Here is a 21,342-nt window from a genome sequence, read left to right on the forward strand (position 1 = left end):
TGATGTCATATACCATATGGCCTCAATTCGCCTCCTCTCAATCCTGAAGTCACCCTCCTATCCGTATTTCCTCAACCTGTCCCCACCGCTGCGACTAGACTCATCTCTTAACTCTTGATGAGTGACTCTAGAGCAGTGATTCCAAGATTGTGGAAACCAACCCTCCCTGACATTTACTCTACACACCCATACTTAGCGATACCCACTTTGCCACCTGAGACTGCTCGCTACGGAGATCCGGAACTGATCCAACCCACAGGTACTCTTTTTTTCTTCACCTATGCTCCTGCTGTTTCATTTTCTCTTCCCCTTCTATTCTCCGAATTCAGTCTCCCACCAACCGTCTTCCCTCTTGCGTCATCCCCTATCTTAAATATCAATATATTGCTCATTTGGGCTCTACGGTGATGAAGGTCTCAAGGAGCCCACCATATATATGTGGATGGACTATGCCCTTAGTTCCATTTTCTGACGCAGCCTTGAAATCTTGAACGCTACCGAGCTTAGCCCATTAGGCCATTTAATGACTTGTTATATGATTTCTGTTTCTGAATTGTATTCCAACCAGGGTGTCTCCAGCAGCTGCAAAACCCTTGAATTTTTTTCCTCGGGTCTGTAGCACACCTGGGGGAGGGGTTAATTGATTAACTGCTCTCAGGTGTATAAAACTAACTGGGATACTCTGTTGAGCCTTGCTCTGGCTGAGTCTCTCTGAAGCTTTGGTTTGTATTCTAAAGTGTGAACATCTGAGAAGTTTTACACGCAGAAGTTTAAAAAGCAGGAGTTGTAAGCAGGACCCACTGTAACTATAAGTATTACACTCCCTTGATAAAATTAGTTTTTCTTAATAGTTAATAACAGCTGTTTGTCACCAAGGATATGGACAGCAGGATTTCTTCAGTGCACATTGTGCCACATGTTTACATCTCTGGAGCAGCAGCTTCAGGGTGAATACCGCTGTGATAAATGTGAGCATGTTGCCCACCTGGAAGCTCGTATTAGAGATCTAGAGGAGCAAAATGCAACATTGAGGCTGATTGACAATCTTGAAAGGAGCATACTGCTTACAGAGCAAGCAGTTAGTGGGGTAGAAATGGAGGTTGGAGAAACTAGCCAGGAGGCCCAAGTAGGGAGCTGGGTTAATGCAGTTAGAGGGACTGGAAAGGGGGCAAGGAAAAGGAAGGCCACTTCTGCTTCTGATCTCCCAAGTAAAATTGCCAAGTTGGGCGATGATGCGAGGGCCTCAGTATCAGAGATGGCAGCCCCAGCTCAACTAGTAGTGTGGGGGATGGTTACGCAGGTAGGCCAAGACAGTTAGTTGTGGTAGGGGATTCTATAATCAGGAAGACGGGTAGAATAATTTGTCGCCAAGACCACCTCAACTGAATGGTTTGCTGTCTCCCTGGTGCCAGGGTTCGGCATGTGGTGGAAAGGGTGGACAAATTACTAGGGGGGGCTGGGGATGACCCAGCTGTCGTGGTCCATGTGGGAACCAATGACAGAATAGATGATAGGTGGAGGTCCTTGAAGAACAGTTACAAGGAACTAGGTGCCAAGCTGAAGGTAAGGACCTCTAAGGTTGTGTTCTCTGGAATACTTACAGTGCCATGCGCATCGCAGGAAAGACAGCGGGAGCTTAGGGAGTTAAATGCATGGCTTAAGTCGTGGTGTAAGGGGGAAGGGTTTGGGTTTTTAGAGCACTGGGCTGACTTTTCATTGGGGTACAAACTCTATTCTATGGATAATTTGCACCTGAATGGAAGGGGGTCCTCTGTGCTGGGGGAGAGAATCCTGGAAGGGGTGGCAGAGTATTTAAACTAGGTGAGTGGGGGGGGGGGAGGATGATAAAGCAAAGAAAGCAGACAGTGGGATGGATAGGTTAGAGAGGGGTCAGGACATAATGGTGGGTGGAGAGGAGTCCTGTGGGGAAGGTTAAGAGCAGTGGATAAGGAGATCCATGGGTTACAAACCAGCTGTAAAAATAAATGTAGCCCAAAAAATTGTAACCCAAATAATTCGAAAAATTCCATTAGCCCCAATAACTCAATAACTACAATAAGCCCAATTAACTAAAAAAATACCATTAGCCCCAATAACTTAAACAATAACGTTAGACCCAATAACTCAAAAAATCCCATTAGCCCCAATAACTTAAATAGTACAATTAGCTCTTATAACTCAAATAATAACATTAACCCCAATAACTCAGAAAATCCCATTAGTGAGACTATATGTGTAAAACTTAATGGAAATGTAAAGTGTATGTTCACAAATGCCAGAAGCCTAGCAAATAAAATGGGGGAGCTTGAGTCCTTGATACTGGAGGAACATATTGATATAGTTGGGGTCACTGAGACATGGATGGACTCCTCGCATGACTGGGCTGTCAATCTGCAGGGGTTTACATTGTTTCGCAAGGATAGAATGAACAGAAAAGGTGGTGGAGTCTGTCTGTATGTTAGAATTGGTATGAAAGTCAGTGTGAACGATGCCATAGTGTGTGATGATTCTGAGGATGTGGAATCACTGTGGGTAGAATTACAAAAGGAAGGAAATACTGAAAAAATAGTATTTGGTGTAATCTACAGACCCCCTAATATCACTGAAGAGAGAAGGTCAGCTGCATAAACAAAAAGAGTGGGCTGCACGGGCAGGTACAGTGGTAATAATGGGAGATTTTAACTATCCAGATATAGATTGGGGTCGGGGGTTGGCTAAAACTACAAAGTGGAGAAAATTCCTAAATTTATTGTAGGATAATTTCATGGGCCAGTTTGTGGAGGACCCAACAAAAAGTGATGCCTTGTTGGATCTGATCATTTCCCACAACGCAGAGCTGGTTGGCTATGTAACTGTGTGGGAAAACCTTGGTAATAGCGACCACAATATAGTTACTTTTGATTTAAAATGTAGAAAACAAAGACAGGCGGGGAAGGCAAAAACATATAACTTTAAAAAGGCAAATTTCCCTGGCCTGAGATCTGCACTACAGGACATAGACTTGGGGGAGGTGTTGTCAAATACTGATACAGAAGGTAAATGGGAAATTTTTTATTCAACTCTAAATAACTATACAGCTAAATATATACCAAAGGAGAACAAATATAAACGATTAAAACTAAATCCTACATGGCTGACAAATTATGTTAAAAGAGCAATAAACAACAAAAAAAATGGCTTTTAAAAAATACAAATCTGATGGGTCAGATATAACATTTAAACAGTACAAAGAAGTTAATAAAATCTGTAAAAATGTAATAAAAACGGCAAAAATTCAAAATGAGAGGCAAGTGGCCAAATAAAGCAAAACTAATCCTAAATAATTTTTTAGATATATAAATACAAAAAAAAAAACACGAACAGAGCATGTAGGACCCCTTAATAATGATAATGGGGAGGTTGTCACGGGCGATCAAGAGAAGGCGGAGCTACTGAATGGGTTCTTTAGTTCTGTATATACTATAGGAAGAAGGAGGAGCTGACATTGGACAGGTCAGTGCTGGTAACACATCATGTAATGTACTGAACTGGCTTAAAGGGGTACTCCGCCCCTGGCATCTTATCCCCTATACAAAGGATAGGGGATAAGATGTCAGATCACCGCAGTCCCGCTGCTGGGGACGCCAGGGATCGCCGCTGCGGCACCCCGCCATCATTACTGCACAGAGCGAATTCACTCTGTGCGTAATGACGGGCGATACAGGGGCCAGAGCAGCGTGACGTCATGGCTCCGCCCCTCATGACATCACGGCCCATCCCCTTAATGCAAGTCTATGGCAGGGGGCGTGACGACTGCCACGCCCCCTTCCCATAGACTTGTATTGACGGGGGCGGGTCGTGACATCACGAGAGGCGGAGCCGTGACATAACGATGCTCCGGCCCCTGTATTGCCCGTCATTACGTGCAGAGCGATCTCGCTCTGCGCAGTAATGATAGCGGGGTGCTGCAGCGGGGATCCCGGGGCTCCCCAGCAGCGGGACCCCGGTGATCTGACATCTTATCCCCTATCCTTTGGATAGGGGATAAGATGTCTAGGGGCAGAGTACCCCTTTAATGTACAGATGGTACAAGGTAAGTTAAGTAAAGTAAATGTAAGCAAACCTCCAGGACCGGATGGATTGCACCCAAAAGTTCTTAGAGAGGTAAGTTCAGTAATATCTGTACCCTTGTTCAAGATATTTAGAGATTCTCTGGTGTCTGGTATTGTTCCAAGGGACTGGCGCAAGGCGAATGTGGTGCCAATCTTCAAGAAGGGCCCTAGGTCTTCCCCAGGAAATGATAGACCGGTAAGTTTAACGTGCATTGTGGGTAAATTGTTTGAAGGACTTATAAGGGACTACATACAGGAATACATAGGGGATAATTGTATTAAAAGTGATAACCAGCATGGGTTTACTAAGGATAGAAGTTGTCAAACCAATCTAATTTGCTTTTATGAAGATGTGAGTAGAAGCCTTGACAGAGGAATGGCTGTGGATATAGTGTTTCTGGATTTTATGTCCGACAGGAGGCTCCCAATATTTGCATTATCTTTCTTTACTGAACTCACATAGCAGCGAAACAGTTAATGAAAGTTTGCAGAGAAGAAAACTTAGGTGTAACCAAACATAACAGGTAGTCACAGGTGCACTAATCATGCTCTTAGTACAGGTGATAAATAGCCAGACAGGTTAAGCCCCGCCCTCTTTCTTCGCTGCTCACTTAGAGATAAGTATCAAATTGTCTTCTCTCTCAGTGTGATATGTTGGCTTGATATAATATAATATATAGTTGTTGGAATCACCATACAATTAATATATTTGGTTAACCCTTACAATACTATACATACTTTAGCATATTTCATATCCCTGTACACAATTATACTCCTTTCCCCATCGCAGCTTCACACTGCCACGCACCGCTTCTCCCCCCCCCTCCCCCCCCCAATTACAACCCCCCCCTGGTAATCTCCGATACATTCTACTTAACTTAAGTCTCCAACACTAACCGTTATAATCCTATACGCGCGCGTCCTTCAGACTCTGCGCGCGCGCTCTCCTCACAGTGCGAGTCTCACATATCGCGAGATCTCGCTTCACTCGCTGTCTCAGCAGCGGCGCGAACCTACCAGTCAGCTCTTCGCCGCGGTCTTGTCACAGCGACACAGCGTCCCTCCAGTCTTGTCAGACCCGGGGAAAAAACCCTAATTTACTTCAGGAAAGTGATTATTTCCCATAATATTTGTCATTACTCCTACCCTTAGTCTTCAGAGTCCATAATTTAATTTTGCCTTATTGGTATTCAGCACACTTATTTTATTAAATAACTACTTCATAATGTCTGCTGAAAATAAATTACCCGAAGAGGGACAGCCCTCTACTCCTACTGACATTGATATGTCAGACCCAAATGCCGTTAAAAACATGGTGAACCAGTCAATACAACTGGCCATAAAGTCAGCTATTTCCTCCATACGTGAGGTCATATCAGAATCAGTATCAACTGTTATATCACACAATAACCCTAATATTGCTCAACCCTCTACTCCTTCAGACATCTTTTGGTCTGCGGAGGAGTCCTCTAGAACTTTAGCCAAAGGTTTCAAACCTCATGGTAAACGCACACATAAAAGACGTTTTTGTGCAAGGGACGACCAGCAAACCCAGTCCAAGCGACATTCTAGCCACGGGTTAGGTCAGGACATAAATGAACAATTGGCCACTACTAGCCACCAGAACGATGTTAACACAAAACATCCCAGACCCTCTGCCCAGGAGGAAGTTAAAAATTCTAGGGCAAAAAAGGATAAAAGAAGATCAAAACCTGGCTCTTATGTAGTCTCATTTTCCTCAGAACAGGATTCTGATTCAGGTTCAGACTCATCTGACCATTCTTTTGTTGAAGCAATGGATTATGAGGAAGGCGAGATCTCTGACACACAAAATAATACTGAAACTGGGATAAACACAGAACCAGTTCTGCTAGACAGCCAGGGCACCCCATATTTCAACCCAGATCTAATTCAACACCCGAGATCCTCGGAATGGGTCCCAAATTCCCATCTAGCTAAATACCTGTCTGCCAGAATAAGAAAACCCTTGGATAGATCCACCCCAAATAAATTAAGATCTGAATGCCCTCGGCCTAATCTACCCGATAAAGCAGAATGCACCCCCGAACTAGACCCTATTTTGGTCAAATATTTAAATAAAACGGGGAAGAACCCTAAAAAAGGCCTGGACAGGTCCTTCAAGGCATGCCAAGACAAACTCCTGGATGTCTTGGGCCCGCTAACACAAATTTTAGAAATTTCTGATTCATCACTCTCCTCAGGGCATCCTATAGATGCCAGCAATTTGCGCGGTTGGGCACAGAGAGCCCTTTGTCTGCTGGGCAACGCTAACTCAGCCATTGCTGCAGAACGACGCCGCACAATCCTTATGAAAATGGATCCTCAGTTAGCCAACATGGCAACACATGAAATAGAAAATTCCTCTGAAGGTCTCCTTTTTGGAGATGCTTTTATCAAAGAAATAGGAAAATTTGTCGGGATTTTTACATCTCTCGACAAAGCTCAATCTTCCTTAAAGAAAGTTTTCTCTTCCAAAATTTTTGGGAAAGCTGGGAAAGGTAGGGGCCGCTTTCCCAGCAGAGCCTCCTCATCTAGGCAATACCCCAGAGGCCCCAATCAAGATAGAGGCAACTTTCAATCCTCATCCTCCTTCAATCCAGCACCATTCTTCCCAACCAGAGGACGCCCATGGAGATCCAGAGGCAGCAGAGGTTTCCCAAGGACCAGACCATCTTCAGGTAACTCCAGTTCCTCTATTTTCTTTTCTTCTTCCCCTAGGAGGAAGACTCCAACATTTTATCCATGCTTGGTCTTCAATAACCTCAGATCTTTGGGTTCTGAACACGGTCTCAGGATTCCTGATAGAATTCATAACTCCCCCAACACAACATTCTCTCCCTATTCCGATTCAGTTTTCAATTACAGATCAAAAACTCATAGACCAGGAGGTCTTAGACCTTCATTCCAAAGAAGCAATTACTCCAATCTCAAATCACACACAAGGATTCCTCAGCAATCTTTTTCTAGTAAAGAAAAAGGACGGAGGATACAGACCGGTGATCAATCTTCGCATTTTAAACAAATTTGTTCTATATCAACATTTCAAAATGGAAGGGATTCACCTTCTCAGAGACATGTTGATACAAGGAGATTGGCTAGTAAAAGTAGATCTAAAGGACGCCTATCTCACTGTTCCCATACATTCCTCTCACCAACAATACCTCCAGTTTATCTGGAAAAGTAAAAAATGGCAGTTCACCTGCCTTCCCTTCGGCCTGTCATCAGCTCCATGGTGCTTTACAAAGCTAATGAAACCCATAACGTCCATCCTCAGGAGCAGAGGTTTCCGTCTAATTATTTACTTAGACAATATCCTTATAATGGCTCAGTCTCAATCAACTCTTCTCCAACATCTTCAATGGACAATATCCCTTCTCACCTCTCTAGGTTTTTCTATCAACAACAAGAAATCTATCTTGACCCCTTCAAGGGAAGTAGAATTCTTAGGTTTCATGATAGATACCCACAAGACTATACTAAGTCTCCCCACCAAGAAAATAAAAACAATTCGGAAGGAGATCCGATCTACCTTGAACAAACAAGTGATATCTTTACGGACACTTGCTCGTATAATTGGCCTATTATCCGCTTCAATACAGGCTATCTTCCCAGCACCTTTACATTATCGGGCCTTACAACGTCTCAAAATTCATCATCTGAGACAGGGTATGGACTATTCGGATTTGATACCCCTTTCAACCGAAGCCCAGGAAGAACTTCTATGGTGGCTTTCCCACCTAGAATCCTGGAATGGCAAAACCATTTTCCATCATTCCCCGGACATTATCATAGAGTCAGACGCCAGCCTTTCAGGCTGGGGAGCTCGTTGCGGAACACTCACCACAGGAGGAAAATGGTCAGAGAACGAGGCCAACCTTCATATCAATTGTTTGGAACTTTTAGCAGGTTCCTTTGCCCTGAAAAGCTTCGCGAAATACAGATCTCACTGCTGTATTTTGCTTCGAATGGACAATATCTCGGCGGTCCAGTACATCAACCGCTTGGGTGGCACAAATTCCAAAGCTTTATCAGAAATTGCGAAAGATTTCTGGCATTTCTGCTTGGAAAAGAACATCATTTTGAAAGCAGAATACTTACCTGGTTTAGCCAACTCTATTGCGGACTGGAATTCTCTTTTCCTTACGGATTCCAGCGATTGGAAACTAGATTCCTCCGTTTTCTCCTCCATCAATTCCATATGGGGACCTCTCTATATGGATCTTTTCGCCTCCCGCTTGAACAATCAGCTACCTCTATTCTTCAGCTGGAGACCAGACCCAGAGGCTTTAGGGATAGACGCCTTCCTACAACTCTGGCCACAGGAAATCCTCTACGCTTTCCCTCCATTTACAATGATCCCCAGAGTCGTATCCCAAGTGATAACTCATCGGTCGACCATGGTATTGATTACTCCATGGTGGCCGTCTCAAACTTGGTTTCCCCAAGTTCTCAGTTTATCCATGGACATTCCAAAAATCTTACCTGTCTTCCCTCTTCTTCTTCAGGACCCCTTAGGGAACCCTCACCCCTTAATAATCTCAGGCTCTCTATCTCTCATCGCCTGGATGATCTCAGGCAATCCCCTCTTGATTGCGAACTTTCACAATCTGCTAAGGACATCCTCTCAGAATCATGGGCCCCGGGTACCCATAAAGCTTACAGATCAGCCTGGAGATTTTGGGTTCATTGGTGCTCTCAACGATCTCTGGATCCCGTTCGAGCATCTATCTCCCATGTCATAAATTTTCTTTCAGAATCTTTTGATTCAGGCAAAGCTTACAGAACTATAAACTTGTACCGCTCTGCCATCTCAGCAGAACACGAACATATCAACTCTTTTCCAGTGGGCAAACATCCACTTGTATGTAGATTACTAAAAGGAATTTGTTTCAAAAGATCTCCTCGTCCTAAATACGAATCCACCTGGGACGTTTCCCTCATTCTCAATCTCTTTTCCTCTTGGGAGGACAACGACCTTCTCTCGTTAAAACTACTTTCTATCAAACTTACAGTTCTACTTTGCCTCATCTCTATAAAGAGAGTCTCAGACGTCAAAGCTCTAGACATATCGAATAGATCCTTTTTACCCCACGGGGTTCAATTTTCGATCTCTCGTCGTACAAAGACTAATATACACTCGGTCTTCTACCCCTCCTTCACCAATCATCCTAAACTTTGTGTAGTTAAATGTTTAAAATCTTATGAACACAAAACATCTCCCCTTCGTAACCACTCTCTTTCCCAGTTACTCATCTCCTATTGTAAACCCCATCTTCCAGTTACATCCACTACCTTAGCGAGGTGGGTCAGGATAGCCATGAACATGGCTGGAATAGATACCTCCAAATTCGGAGCACACTCTACTAGAGGGGCTATGTCCACTAGAACCATCCAAAGAGGAGGATATCTTCTTGATCTTCTTAAAGCGGCCAATTGGTCTTCCGAACATACTTTTAAAACCTTCTATTTTAAACCTGACACTCATGTCTCCATGTCTATCCTATGAAGTATAATATGATGCTTATGTCATTATAGATTTAAACTTGCAAATATTGGGAGCCTCCTGTCGGACATAAAATTGAAGATTTTCCTAATTTTAATGACGGAAAATATGGATTTTATTAACGACAGGAGGCGAGCAATATCCCTCCCTATCTATTGTCCCTCCCTCATTATGTTTAACAAATTATATCTTTCAGCATACTGAGGACTCTCATCACATATCCGTGATCTACTCTTCGGACGACTTCCTTCCCCTGAAGACTCTTGATGACTTTACGTTCCGATTCAAGATCCTGGTTTACATCTGCTAACTTCGGTTTTCCTGGACTATATTTTTCTTCGGAAAATTGGACTTGCTTTATTTTGGTTATACTTATATCTTTATCGCATCTCAGAAAGAGGGCGGGGCTTAACCTGTCTGGCTATTTATCACCTGTGCTAAGAGCATGATTAGTGCACCTGTGACTACCTGTTATGTTTGGTTACACCTAAGTTTTCTTCTCTGCAAACTTTCATTAACTGTTTCGCTGCTATGTGAGTTCAGTAAAGAAAGATAATGCAAATATTGCTCGCCTCCTGTCGTTAATAAAATCCATATTTTCCGTCATTAAAATTAGGAAAATCTTCAATTTTGCTAAAGCATTTGATACTGTCCCTCATATTCGTCTGACAGGTAAGTTAAGGTCTTTGGGCTTGGAAACTTTAGTTTGTAACTGGATTGAACACTGGCCCATGGATCGACCCAGAGAGTGGTGATCAATAATTCGTACTCTGGTCCACGGTTATTAGTGGTGTACCCCAAGGTTTTGTACTGGGCCCGCTGTTGTTTAATTTATTTATCAATGATATAGAGGATGGTATTAACAGCTCTGTTTCTATCTTTGCAGATGACACCAAGCTTTGTAGCACAGTACAGTCTATAGAGGATGTGCATAAGTTACAAGATGACTTGGATAGACTAAGTGTCTGGGCATCCACTTGGCAAATGAGGTTCAATGTGGATAAATGCAAAGTTATGCATCTGGGTACTAATAACCTGCATGCATCATATGTCTTAGGGGGGATAACACTGGCAGAGTCACTGGTAGAGAAGGATCTGGGTGTACTTATAGATCACAGACTTCAGAATAGCATGCAATGTCAGGCTGCAGCTTCCAAAGCCGGCAGGATATTGTCATGTATCAAAAGAGGCATGGACTCGAGGGACAGGGACATAATACTCCCCCTTTATAAAGCATTGGTACGGCCTCACTTGGAATATGCTGTTCAGTTTTGGTCGCCTGTCCATAAAAGGGACATTGCGGAGCTGGAAAGGGTGCAGAGACGTGCGACTAAACTAATAAGGGGCATGAAAGTTTATAGCTACGAGGAACGATTAAAGGAGTTACAATTGTTTAGTCTTGAGAAGAGACGTTTAAGGGGGGATATGATAAACGTATATAAGTATATAAATGGCCCATACAAAAAATATGGAGAAAAACTGTTCCAGGTTAAACCCCTCCAAAGGATGAGGGGGCACTCCCTCCGTCTGGAGAAGAAAAGGTTTAGTCTAAAGGGGCGACACGCCTTCTTTACCAAAAGAACTGTGAATTTATGGAACAGTCTACCTCAGGAACTGGTCATAGCAGGAACAATTAATAGCTTTAAAGGACATCTGCAGTGCTGGGCAAAAAAACTTTTTTTTTACCTCATTTAATAGGTCTTTGAAAGACCTTTCCAACGATGTCTCCCCCATCAAAATTGGCCCAGTCTTTCTCCCGTTATCAGCACACGAATTACGGAGGAGAAGTGAAAATAAAACTACATCTCCCATCATGCCTTGTGCTTACTTCCTGTAAGCTGCTGCCCTCCCCCTGTTCTATCCCCCCGAGCAAATTATTATATTGTAACGCCCACATCTCCCTTCCCTATGCATATACCCTCCTCTTCTGCTCATCTCCCCCTACCCATGCTGCTCCTGTCCAGTGATGAAGCAGCTGCCTCCGTGCTCACTGTAGTGTGGGCTCTGGAGAGTGGAGAGTGAAAGGAAAAATGGTAAAAAAAAACATAATTGTTTGTCTATAAAACTGTCCTGATAGGGGTCCCTCCATCTTTTTCACAACTCCAACTCCAAGCATGCCCAGTTATTTTATATGCTGTTCGGGCATGCTGGGAATTCCAGTGGTGCCTCCAGCTGTTGCAAGACTACAAATCCCAGCATGCCCTGTCAGCTTTCTGCTATATGTGCATGCTTGGAGTTGCAGAGGTGACTCCAGCTGTTGTAAGACTATACATCCAAGCATGCCGTGTCAGCTTTCTGCTGTTTGAGTGTATAAAGGAGTTGTAGTTCACCAACACCTCTACTGTATCAGGAGACTCCTGGGAGTTGTAGTTCACCAACACCTTTATTGTATCTCTGTAGTCTCCTGGGAGTTGTAGTTCACCAACACCTCTATTGTACCTCTGTAATCTCCTGGGGGTTGTAGTTCACCAACACCTCTATTGTATCAGGAGTCTCCTGGGAGTTGTAGTTCACCAACACCTCTATTGTATCTCTGTAGTCTCCTGGGAGTTGTAGTTCACCAACACCTCTATTGTATCAGGAGTCTCCTGGGAGTTGTAGTTCACCAACACCTCTATTGTATCTCTGTAGTCTCCTGGGAGTTGTAGTTCACCAACACCTCTACTGTATCAGGAGACTCCTGGGAGTTGTAGTTCACCAACACCTCTATTGTATCAGGAGTCTCCTGGGAGTTGTAGTTCACCAACACCTCTATTGTATCTCTGTAGTCTCCTGGCTGGGAGTTGTAGTTCACCAACACCTGTATTGTATCTCTGTAGTTTCCTGGGAGTTGTAGTTCACCAACACCTGTATTGTATCTCTGTAGTCTCCTGGGAGTTGTAGTTCATACACCAGTGTTTCCCAACCAGGGTGCCTCCAGATGTTGCAAAACTACTACTCCCAGCATTCCCTGGTTGGGAAACACTGGCATACACACACACACATAACAGGGACTACAACTCATGTGTCATTCAGTAGTCCCCCCCCCCCCATCTCACACACAGAATCATCTCCAGTATGATATTTATTCCCTGTATACACCACCAGCCCGTGCAGTGTAATATGTCTCCTTCACACACACGTCCTCCCCTCCCTGCTCTGTGGTTTGCTCTGTGTTTCCCCCGTGATAACTTGAATCCTCCCAGTGATAAGTGAGGTCCTATGTAGACAGAGCAGGGGAGGGGGGAGGAGCTGTGGACGTCCTCATTCTCCCCCTGCTTGAATCTCACAGATAGGGGCGTTTCTGAGGATGAGCCTATGGCTGCCTCAGAAAGCACCCGCTCATGCATATGCATAAGAGGGAGGAGCTGACAGAGGCTAGGGGGGGGAGCACAAACACTGCTGGGAGGAAGAGATCTCCGTCCCCAAGATGGCGGCTGCAATGTAATGAATAGGGGACGGACGCAGGACTACTGGGCTATGCTGGCAACTCTAATATCTCAGAAACGGCTGCATATAGGTAAATAGGACTAATTGACTGAATTGTATAACTTTTGTTTGGGGAACATTTGGGCAGGGATTTTTGACCACTACAGTTGTCCTTTAAAACAGGGTTAGATACATTCCTGGAACAAAATAACATTAATGCTTATGCAGAATTATAAAACAACATCCCTTCCCCTTATCCCCTTACACCCTTCCCTTCAATTCCCTGGTTGAACTTGATGGACGTATGTCTTTTTTCAACCATACTATGTAACTATGTAATGTTTATGTTATATGCTGTTACGCCGAGCGCTCCGGGTCCCCGCTCCTCCCCGGAGCGCTCGCTACACTCCCCTCACTGCAGCGCTCCGGTCGGTTCCACGGACCCGGGGCGCTGCGATACCGCCTCCGGCCGGGGTGCGATTCGCGATGCGGGTAGCGCCCGCTCGCGATGCGCACCCCGGCTCCCGTACCTGACTCGCTCTCCGTCAGTTCTGTCCCGGCGCGCGCGGCCCCGCTCCCTAGGGCGCGCGCGCGCCGGGTCTTTGCGATTTAAAGGGCCACTGCGCCGCTGATTGGCGCAGTGGTTCCAATTAGTGTTTACACCTGTGCACTTCCCTATATCACCTCACTTCCCCTTCACTCCCTCGCCGGATCTTGTTGCCATCGTGCCAGTGAAAGCGTTTCCTTGTGTGTTCCTAGCCTGTGTTCCAGACCTCCTGCCGTTGCCCCTGACTACGATCCTTGCTGCCTGCCCCGACCTTCTGCTACGTCCGACCTTGCTTCTGTCTACTCCCTTGTACCGCGCCTATCTTCAGCAGCCAGAGAGGTTGAGCCGTTGCTAGGGGATACGACCTGGTCACTACCGCCGCAGCAAGACCATCCCGCTTTGCGGCGGGCTCTGGTGAAAACCAGTAGTGACTTAGAACCGATCCTCTAGCACGGTCCACGCCAATCCCTCTCTGGCACAGAGGATCCACTACCTGCCAGCCGGCATCGTGACAGTAGATCCGGCCATGGATCCCGCTGAAGTTCCTCTGCCAGTTGTCGCTGACCTCACCACGGTGGTCGCCCAGCAGTCACAACAGATAGCGCAACAAGGCCAACAGCTGTCTCAACTGACTGTTATGCTACAACAGTTACTACCACAGCTCCAGCAATCATCTCCTCCGCCAGCTCCTGTACCTCCTCCGCAGCGAGTGGCCGCTTCTGGACTACGACTATCCTTGCCGGATAAATTTGATGGGGACTCTAAGTTTTGCCGTGGCTTTCTTTCCCAATGTTCATTACACTTGGAGATGATGTCGGACCAGTTCCCCACTGAAAGGTCTAAGGTGGCTTTCGTAGTCAGCCTGCTGTCTGGAAAAGCCCTGGCTTGGGCCACACCGCTCTGGGACCGCAATGACCCCGTCACTGCCTCTGTACACTCCTTCTTCTCGGAATTTCGAAGTGTCTTTGAGGAACCTGCCCGAGCCTCTTCTGCTGAGACTGCCCTGTTGAACCTGGTCCAGGGTAATTCTTCCGTTGGCGAGTATGCCGTACAATTCCGTACTCTTGCTTCAGAGTTATCCTGGAATAATGAGGCACTCTGCGCGACCTTTAAAAAAGGCCTATCCAGCAACATTAAAGATGTTCTGGCCGCACGAGAAATCCCTGCTAATCTACATGAACTCATTCACCTAGCCACTCGCATTGACATGCGTTTTTCCGAAAGGCGTCAGGAGCTCCGCCAGGATATGGACTCTGTTCGCACGAGGCGTTTCTTCTCCCCGGCTCCTCTCTCCTCTGGTCCCCTGCAACCTGTTCCTGTGCCTCCCGCCGTGGAGGCTATGCAGGTCGACCGGTCTCGCCTGACACCTCAAGAGAGGACACGACGCCGCATGGAGAATCTCTGCCTGTACTGTGCTAGTACCGAACACTTCCTGAGGGATTGTCCTATCCGCCCTCCGCGCCTGGAAAGACGTACGCTGACTCCGCACAAAGATGAGACAATCCTTGATGTCTACTCTGCTTCTCCACGTCTTACTGTGCCTGTGCGGATGTCTGCCTCTGCCTTCTCCTTCTCTTCTGTGGCCTTCTTGGACTCTGGATCTGCAGGAAATTTTATTTTGGCCTCTCTCGTCAACAGGTTCAACATCCCAGTGACCAGTCTCGCCAGACCCCTTTACATCAATTGTATAAACAATGAAAGATTGGACTGTACCATACGTTTCCGCACGGAGCCCCTTCTAATGAGCATCGGATCTCATCACGAGAGGATTGAACTTTTGGTCCTCCCCAATTGCACCTCGGAAATTCTCCTTGGACTTCCCTGGCTTCAACTTCATTCCCCAACCCTGGATTGGTCCACTGGGGAGATCAAGAGTTGGGGGCCCTCTTGTTCCAAGGACTGTCTAAAACCGGTTCCCAGTAACCCTTGCCGTGACTCTGTGGTTCCTCCAGTAACCGGTCTCCCTAAGGCCTATATGGACTTCGCGGATGTTTTCTGCAAAAAACAAGCGGAGACTCTACCTCCTCACAGGCCTTATGATTGTCCTATCGACCTCCTCCCGGGCACTACTCCACCCCGGGGCAGAATTTATCCTCTCTCTGCCCCAGAGACTCTTGCCATGTCTGAATACGTCCAGGAGAATCTAAAAAAGGGCTTTATCCGTAAATCCTCCTCTCCTGCCGGAGCCGGATTTTTCTTTGTGTCCAAAAAAGATGGCTCCCTACGTCCTTGCATTGACTACCGCGGTCTTAATAAAATCACGGTTAAGAACCGCTACCCCTTACCCCTCATCTCTGAACTCTTTGATCGCCTCCAAGGTGCCCACATCTTTACTAAATTGGACTTAAGAGGCGCCTATAACCTCATCCGCATCAGAGAGGGGGATGAGTGGAAAACAGCATTTAACACCAGAGATGGACACTTTGAGTATCTGGTCATGCCCTTTGGCCTGTGCAACGCCCCTGCTGTCTTCCAAGACTTTGTTAATGAAATTTTTCGTGATCTGTTATACTCCTGTGTTGTTGTATATCTGGATGATATCCTAATTTTTTCGGCCAATCTAGAAGAACACCGCCAGCATGTCCGTATGGTTCTTCAGAGACTTCGTGACAATCAACTCTATGCTAAAATTGAGAAATGCCTGTTTGAATGCCAATCTCTTCCTTTTCTAGGATATTTGGTCTCTGGCCAGGGACTACAAATGGACCCAGATAAACTCTCTGCCGTCTTAGATTGGCCACGCCCCTCCGGACTCCGTGCCATCCAACGTTTTTTGGGGTTCGCCAATTATTACAGGCAATTTATTCCACATTTTTCTACCATTGTGGCTCCTATTGTGGCTTTAACCAAAAAAAATGCCGATCCCAAGTCTTGGCCTCCTCAAGCGGAAGACGCCTTTAAACGACTCAAGTCTGCCTTTTCTTCGGCTCCCGTGCTCTCCAGACCTGACCCATCCAAACCCTTCCTACTGGAGGTTGATGCCTCCTCAGTGGGAGCTGGAGCTGTTCTTCTACAGAAAAACTCTTCCGGGCATGCTGTTACTTGTGGTTTTTTTTCTAGGACCTTCTCTCCGGCGGAGAGGAACTACTCCATCGGGGATCGAGAGCTTCTAGCCATTAAATTAGCACTTGAGGAATGGAGGCATCTGCTGGAGGGATCAAGATTTCCAGTTATTATTTACACCGATCACAAGAACCTCTCCTACCTCCAGTCTGCCCAACGGCTGAATCCTCGTCAGGCCAGGTGGTCTCTGTTCTTTGCCCGATTTAATTTTGAAATTCACTTTCGGCCTGCTGATAAGAACATTAGGGCCGATGCTCTCTCTCGTTCCTCAGATGCTTCTGAAATTGAACTCTCTCCTCAACACATCATTCCTCCTGACTGCCTGATTTCCACTTCTCCAGCCTCCATCAGGCAAACTCCTCCAGGAAAGACCTTTGTTTCTCCACGCCAACGCCTCGGAATCCTCAAATGGGGTCACTCCTCCCATCTCGCAGGTCATGTGGGCATCAAGAAATCTCTGCAACTCATCTCCCGCTTCTATTGGTGGCCGACTCTGGAGACGGATGTTGTGGACTTTGTCCGAGCCTGCACTATCTGTGCCCGGGATAAGACTCTTCGCCAGAAGCCCGCTGGTTTTCTTCATCCCCTACCTGTCCCCGAACAGCCTTGGTCTCTGATTGGTATGGATTTTATTACTGATTTACCCCCTTCCCGTGGCAACACTGTTATTTGGGTGGTCGTTGATCGATTCTCCAAAATGGCACATTTCATCCCTCTTCCTGGTCTTCCTTCAGCGCCTCAGTTGGCTAAACAATTTTTTGTACACATTTTTCGTCTTCACGGGTTGCCTACGCAGATCGTCTCGGATAGAGGTGTCCAATTCGTGTCTAAATTCTGGAGGGCTCTCTGTAAACAACTCAAGATTAAATTAAATTTTTCTTCTGCATATCATCCCCAGTCCAATGGACAAGTAGAAAGAATTAACCAGATCTTGGGTGATTATTTGCGACATTTTGTTTCCTCCCGCCAGGATGACTGGGCAGATCTCCTTCCATGGGCCGAATTCTCGTATAACTTCAGAGTCTCTGAATCTTCCTCCAAATCCCCATTTTTCGTGGTGTACGGCCGTCACCCTCTTCCCCCCCTCCCTACCCCCTTGCCCTCTGGTCTACCCGCTGTGGATGAAATTTCTCGTGACCTTTCCATCATATGGAGAGAGACCCAAAATTCTCTCTTACAGGCTTCATCACGCATGAAGAAATTCGCAGATAAGAAAAGAAGAGCCCCTCCCGTTTTTTCCCCTGGAGACAAGGTATGGCTCTCCGCTAAATATGTCCGCTTCCGTGTCCCTAGCTACAAGTTGGGACCACGCTATCTTGGACCTTTCAAAGTTTTGTGTCAAATTAATCCTGTCTCTTACAAACTTCTTCTTCCTCCTTCTCTTCGTATCCCTAATGCCTTTCACGTCTCTCTTCTTAAACCACTCATCCTCAACCGTTTTTCTCCCAAATCTGTTCCTCCCACTCCTGTTTCCGGCTCCTCGGACATCTTCTCTGTCAAAGAGATCTTAGCCTCTAAAAAGGTCAGAGGGAAAATTTTTTTTTTAGTGGACTGGGAGGGTTGTGGTCCTGAAGAGAGATCCTGGGAACCTGAGGACAACATCCTAGACAAAAGTCTGCTCCTCAGGTTCTCAGGCTCCAAGAAGAGGGGGAGACCCAAGGGGGGGGGTACTGTTACGCCGAGCGCTCCGGGTCCCCGCTCCTCCCCGGAGCGCTCGCTACACTCCCCTCACTGCAGCGCTCCGGTCGGTTCCACGGACCCGGGGCGCTGCGATACCGCCTCCGGCCGGGGTGCGATTCGCGATGCGGGTAGCGCCCGCTCGCGATGCGCACCCCGGCTCCCGTACCTGACTCGCTCTCCGTCAGTTCTGTCCCGGCGCGCGCGGCCCCGCTCCCTAGGGCGCGCGCGCGCCGGGTCTTTGCGATTTAAAGGGCCACTGCGCCGCTGATTGGCGCAGTGGTTCCAATTAGTGTTTACACCTGTGCACTTCCCTATATCACCTCACTTCCCCTTCACTCCCTTGCCGGATCTTGTTGCCATCGTGCCAGTGAAAGCGTTTCCTTGTGTGTTCCTAGCCTGTGTTCCAGACCTCCTGCCGTTGCCCCTGACTACGATCCTTGCTGCCTGCCCCGACCTTCTGCTACGTCCGACCTTGCTTCTGTCTACTCCCTTGTACCGCGCCTATCTTCAGCAGCCAGAGAGGTTGAGCCGTTGCTAGGGGATACGACCTGGTCACTACCGCCGCAGCAAGACCATCCCGCTTTGCGGCGGGCTCTGGTGAAAACCAGTAGTGACTTAGAACCGATCCTCTAGCACGGTCCACGCCAATCCCTCTCTGGCACAGAGGATCCACTACCTGCCAGCCGGCATCGTGACATATGCTCTACATGCCTTATATGACATGGTTAATCATATCTCATTGAAGTTACTTGTAGTTTTTGATAATTCTTCAATAAACTACGAATTGGAAAAAATAAAATAAAATACACTCAGTATGCATATACAAAGGTTACGTTCATTAGGATATTCTGTAGCATTGTATGCTGTTTCTGCAATTAGTTTCATTACACAAGAACCTCCACTTTACTTTGTTATTTAATAATAATGTGTGCTGCACTATATAAGCAAAAAATAAATAAATATATTCCACAGCTGCATAAGTTTACAGGGAAACCACTTGCAAACCCATTTACCCTTATGGTGTCATTACCTTTGTGACCCTTTAACCCAGGATTTTTGCATTTTTGCATTTTCATTTTTTCCTCATCACCTTCTAAAAATCATAGTGCTTTCAATTTTGCACATTAAATTCCATATGATGGCTTATTTTTTGCGCAACCAATTCAGTGACATTAGTCATTTTACCCAAAAATCCACGACGAAACGGAAAAAAATAATAATTGTGCGACAAAATTGAAGAAAAAATGTCATTTTGTATCTTTTGGGTGCTTCCGTTTCTACACAGTACATTTTTCGGTAAAAATGAAACCTTATCTTTATTCTGTAGGTCCATACAGTTAAAATGAAAGGAAAGAAAAATGTCCAGCACACGCACGTGTAAAAGGAGCTTCTTTATTCAGTTGCCATAGGATACATCAGGCACTCAGGTAATGTGACGCGTTTTGGCCCACAGGGCCTTAGTCATACAAAGGTTACTGGTGATAAGATCATTTATGTATGCTAGGTGGGGGTGTCCTGGGCGGTGCAAACTCCGTTCCACGTCACACCACACCTGCACACATAATTAGAATGTTAAAAGATATTAGAACTTTATTGATTTCCACATATAAAAAAAAATATATCTTATATAAAAAGGTTTTACATTGTAAAATATAATATGCATCAATAGTGTGCACATGGCTCCATCTCTTTATGGTATTAAACTATATCACTTGTGTGACACCATTTGTATAAAAATAGTGAAAGGAGATCCGGTACACACTTGATGCATATAACTGAAAGACCAGACGCTGATTCTGGAGGAAAATTATATATCTGATCAAGGAATAAATTACTTTATAAATATACAGAACAGAGATACAGACAAAACGGACAGGATATGTAAGTGCATGTGCATAATATCCGTAGGTATTTTCCTGCATATAAGCTGTATATTCCATGTAGAGAAGGGCTGAATAGGTGACTGGAAATACACTTGGAGAATATATGTATATATAAATTATTTATTATTTTATTTAGAATCTTTACTAATTTTTAATAGTGTAAAATAGTGTCCAGTCTCCTATTCAGATCTTGCTGTACTCGTGTTTCAAGGGTGAGGATCCAGTAAATTTCCCGGTCTAACACTTTTTGTCTCGTATTTCCTCCTCTGAGTTGTTTTTCAACCCTTTCGATACCTTGTACCATCAGGCTGGAAGTACTTCCATCATGTACCTCAGCGCAATGTTTGCTGACCATAGATACGTGCCGTGTCTGAAAATGTGCAATATCCGTTAAATGTTTGCGTACTCTAATTTTTAGTGGGTTGATGGTACATCCCACATATTGCACATTGCAGGCACGGCACGTAGAAAGGTACACTACTCCGGCTGTATTACAGTTTACAAATTGTTTAATAGTAAACGTTTTGTTGTTACTTGTAGATGTAAATGATAATGAGTTATTCATATAGTTACAACAAATACATTTTCTGGATCCACATTTATATGAACCCGGACAGTTCAGCCAAGTGGGCACATTTCTCAGGGAGTTGGAAAAGAGGCTGGGAGATGGTTTCTGGCCTAAAGTTGGAACTCTTCTTGATACACATCTAACACCCCCGTTTAAAGCTGCCCAAAAATCAGGATCAGTATATATAATTGGCATATTGTTTTTGATAATGTTACTGATTATTTTGAATTCAGTGCTGTACTGGGTCAAAAAAAATGAAAGGTTGAATATTGTCGTACTTCGGAAAAAAATCATAACTACATGCAGGAAAATGTATATGTTAAAAATTCTCATCTTCTAACCCCTATAACTTTTTTATTTTTCCGCGTACGGGCCTGTATGAGGACTAATTTTTTGTGCCGTGTTCTGAAGTTTTTATTGGTACCATTTTTGTGTTGATCAGACTTTTTGATTGCTTTTTATAAATTTTTTCATGATATAAAAAGTGACCAAAATACGCTATTTTGTACTTTGGAATTTTTTTTGCGCGTACGCCATTGACCGTGTGGTTTAATTAACAATATATTTTTATAGTTCGG

Source organism: Hyla sarda, chromosome 1 (assembly GCF_029499605.1).
Source record: "Hyla sarda isolate aHylSar1 chromosome 1, aHylSar1.hap1, whole genome shotgun sequence".
NCBI lineage: Eukaryota > Metazoa > Chordata > Amphibia > Anura > Hylidae > Hyla > Hyla sarda.